Source organism: Sinocyclocheilus rhinocerous, unplaced genomic scaffold, assembly GCF_001515625.1.
Source record: "Sinocyclocheilus rhinocerous isolate Xijiao unplaced genomic scaffold, SAMN03320098_v1.1 scaffold227, whole genome shotgun sequence".
NCBI classification, from domain to species: Eukaryota; Metazoa; Chordata; class Actinopteri; order Cypriniformes; family Cyprinidae; genus Sinocyclocheilus; species Sinocyclocheilus rhinocerous.
Genome location: NW_015633170.1, coordinates 711,412 through 715,749, shown reverse-complemented (window position 1 = coordinate 715,749; position 4,338 = coordinate 711,412). Strand labels below are relative to the sequence as shown.

General features: G+C 39.3%; 1 protein-coding gene across 1 annotated transcript in view; it reads right to left on the bottom strand.

Annotated features, from left to right (window-relative positions):
• The window catches only part of LOC107743263 (transcription factor SOX-13-like), a 28,854-nt gene extending 24,744 nt beyond the window's left edge, over positions 1-4,110 (bottom strand). Inside the window, 1 exon segment of the mRNA XM_016556420.1 lies at positions 3,894-4,110. The gene's annotated coding sequence lies outside the window, so the exon portion shown is untranslated.
• Positions 4,111-4,338: the final 228 nt, after the last annotated feature.

Sequence of the window (4,338 nt, the reverse complement as noted above, 5' to 3'; positions counted from 1 at the left end):
ATAACATAACATAACATAGCATAACATAATATAATATAATATAATATAATATAATAGGCTCAAAATAATCCTGCAGCATAAATGTCCCGCCAAAATTAAATAAGATGCATAGAAAAAAATATTGTTTTACCATTGCATAAATGATTATAATATGCAATATAACTTCCAAAGCACTAAAAGAAATTTAAAAAGCATAAAAGCAAAAGTATTTTAAAAAAACTTAATGCAAAACAACTAAAGACAAAGCGAGCAAAGTTGCAAAGCAAGTCTTACCTAAAGTGGCCGAGTTCACTGTTATGACAAAAGAAAGAGAGTGATGCTCGTTTTGATGGGTGGCTGTCAGATTGTGTGCTGAAGCTTTCTCTGCTCTAATGTTCTAATGGAGGACTTTCTAATTTCCGCTGTGGGTCTGAGCTCATCTCATGGTAAAGAGGGTAGGTGGAACAAAAACTGGAGGTTTTTGGGAACATGTAGGCGAAGAGTGAAAGTCTCACGGCACTTTCCAGTTGCCACCTCTCACGTGCGGAAAGCCATTTTACCATTTCGGACAAAGATAACTTGCCATTAGGGATTATTTATAGAATGTTTCTGTATTCTCATGTGCTAAAGGATCTACAAAAATGTGTGCAATGTAGTTAAAGACACAGCAACAAAACGTGCAGCCTTTTCTAACTTTTGACATATGCATTGCTTAGAAGAAGCAGTGATTATTATAAATCTTGCAACTACAAAGGAAACCATTTTGAACAAGATGCTGTTAGGGTTTTTTACAGCAGGTCTTCAAAAACACACAAACAAAACTTGTTACAAAAAGAGTTACAACGCAATCTTTACAGACAAAATGACATTTCATATTTCTGACAGGGCCTCTGAGCTCTTTGACTCCAAGCACAAGCGGCTGAACAGAACACATTCAAAGCATGAAGATGATTTGATGGACAGCCCCAATGATCGAACGCATTTATCAGCGCGAGCTTCTCTGGCCTGCTCGTAAAGTGCTCTAATAGTAATTCCAGCCTTGGCTGTCAGATAAGAGCACCACAGAGTTTGTATAAATCAGCATGTGAAGTGATCTGGGCTCAAGACTTTGCAGAGACCGGATGTATAGATGCACTGACAAGCTAAAGAGAACCACCACTGGTTTCCTGACCTCTCAAACTGAGTAAGAGACGGATAAAAACAGAGAGGGATGCAAAGCAAGAAAATAAGGCATAGCGTAAACATAAGATGGATAGAAATGAGGCGAAAAAGCACCCTTCAGTCGTCCAGAAAACTCAAAAAGCTATTAAACAACCCGTCTTCAGGATGTTTGCCCTCTAAAGTGCTCTAATAGTAATTCCAGCCTTGGCTGTCAGATAAGAGCACCACAGAGTTTGTATAAATCAGCATGTGAAGTGATCTGGGCTCAAGACTTTGCAGAGACCGGATGTATAGATGCACTGACAGCTAAAGAGAACCACCACTGGTTTCCTGACCCCTCAAACTGAGTAAGAGACGGATAAAAACAGAGAGGGATGCAAAGCAAGAAAATAAGGCATAGCGTTAACATAAGATGGATAGAAATGAGGCGAAAAAGCAAAAGGTCAGAGACTCCCTACTGACAGGCAGCTTTGTGCGCAGTCAGCCACTGTAAAGCTAAACACTCGCGGCCACTTCGCCAACTTCCCCTTTAATGATCCGTCGTTATAAAAAATATTTCATGTCACCATTGACATTGGCTAAGGTGAGCTGCTAATTTCTTCTTTCTAAAGGGCCTAAAATTATAAGTTATTAGTTATTTGTGCATGCACTTTTAAGCACAAGAATGATCATATTAGACCCAATAATCAGTATTCAGTTCACTTTCACAAATGAGTGATTAAACAATCCAAACAGGGCATTTTGAACAGACAAAAACATCAAATAAAAATGCATATAATTGTTTTTAGAAAGCCTGCTAGTATGCCTTCACCTCATATACGAGATAAAACAAACATATTTGAAAACGCTTGCATTAAAAAATGCTTCTTTTCCCTTTTCAATAATACGCGTAAAGATTCATGTCAAATTGAAACATTGGAAACCCCCCTTCAGTCGTCCAGAAAACTCAAAAAGCTATTAAACAACCCGTCTTCAGGATGTTTGCCCTCTAAAGTGCTCTAATAGTAATTCCAGCCTTGGCTGTCAGATAAGAGCACCACAGAGTTTGTATAAATCAGCATGTGAAGTGATCTGGGCTCAAGACTTTGCAGAGACCGGATGTATAGATGCACTGACAAGCTAAAGAGAACCACCACTGGTTTCCTGACCTCTCAAACTGAGTAAGAGACGGATAAAAACAGAGAGGGATGCAAAGCAAGAAAATAAGGCATAGCGTTAACATAAGATGGATAGAAATGAGGCGAAAAAGCAAAAGGTCAGAGACTCCCTACTGACAGGAAGCTTTGTGCGCAGTCAGCCACTGTAAAGCTAAACACTCGCGGCCACTTCGCCAACTTCCCCTTTAATGATCCGTCGACATGCCCACTCACAATGGAGGTGCACAACTCAGGTGCTGGATGTTCTTGGCGGGATAAAAGCGGGATATGCTGCCTGCACTGGCACGATGTGCTTATTTAACCATGCAGACATAAAGAGGGAAAATAAAATGTCTACTTAGAGCTCATTATCAAACTTTAACACCTATTCAGCGATTGCGCAGTATTCAGTTCACTTTCACAAATGAGTGATTAAACAATCCAAACAGGGCATTTTGAACAGACAAAAACATCAAATAAAAATGCATATAATTGTTTTTAGAAAGCCTGCTAGTATGCCTTCACCTCATATACGAGATAAAACAAACATATTTGAAAACGCTTGCATTAAAAAATGCTTCTTTTCCCTTTTCAATAAAACGCGTAAAGATTCATGTCAAATTAAGTAGGAACTTCTTTGAAATAAAACAACTGCTTCTTCATGTACAATGAATTGCTGCAATGGCCTTGAGAGAACACTGAATACACTTTCAGCTCACATCAATAGTAATTGACTGAGTACGCATTGAAAGCAGGTTGTCATTTCCTATCCAACCGTATGAACAAACATGCTGCTCTGACACACACCACAGAACTGGCTAAGGTGAGCTGCTAATTTCTTCTTTCTAAAGTGCCTAAAATTATAAGTTATTAGTTATTTGTGCATGCACTTTTAAGCACAAGAATGATCATATTAGACCCAATAATCAGTATTCAGTTCACTTTCACAAATGAGTGATTAAACAATCCAAACAGGGCATTTTGAACAGACAAAAACATCAAATAAAAATGCATATAATTGTTTTTAGAAAGCCTGCTAGTATGCCTTCACCTCATATACGAGATAAAACAAACATATTTGAAAACGCTTGCATTAAAAAATGCTTCTTTTCCCTTTTCAATAATACGCGTAAAGATTCATGTCAAATTAAGTAGGAACTTCTTTGAAATAAAAACTGCTTCTTCATGTACAATGAATTGCTGCAATGGCCTTGAGAGGACACTGAATACACTTTCAGCTCACATCAATAGTAATTGACTGAGTACGCATTGAAAGCAGGTTGTCATTTCCTATCCAACCGTATGAACAAACATGCTGCTCTGACACACACCACAGAACAGTTTCAGGCGAGAAACGAATTCGTTTGATTCAAAACTCTTAGTCAAAGTGAATTTTGTTTACTCTGCAGGTTCATAAAACCGGGATATTTTGACTTTGCTGATGCGTAAAACGCTCGCTTAGGTGATTCAGGTAGATGATAGAGGATCAAAATCCTCGTCCCGTTGATCTACTTGTGTAGGTTTGCTATATCTCTTACTACAGACAGAAACAAACGTGTCGAACGTGCCAAACACTCGTGCGTAAAGTTTTAAACAAAGCGCCGTTTGCCCACTTACCAACTCCAACGGAACTGCGCTGCGCTTTGCGCTCCACAAACTTTATTCCTTCAATCTTTCCGTAGTCTCTGGGCCAGCAGAATCGATAACGCCGCATGCAAAATGTGGTTTCCCCTCGTGTCAATGAATAATACGCCTCTGTCTATCAACGGTTTACAGCACAACCTGAGACTCCAAGCGCACAGCCGATCCAGCCTCCCCTCACTCCAGAATGACTTTCTGGTGTTCAGTTTCCAACATTCTCGCTCCTGCTGTCTGCCATTCACCTCCCTCTTAAAGGGAAAGCTCTTCTTTCTGGGTTTCCCTTGGCAAAAGGAAAAATGTTGGTATCCTTGAAGGGGGGAAAGGGAGATGCTCTATTCATGAGTACCTGCTGTTTCAAGTTCAGCTTTAATGTCATTTTATCCTTACTGTAGCTCTAATGCACACAATTAAAGAAGTATAA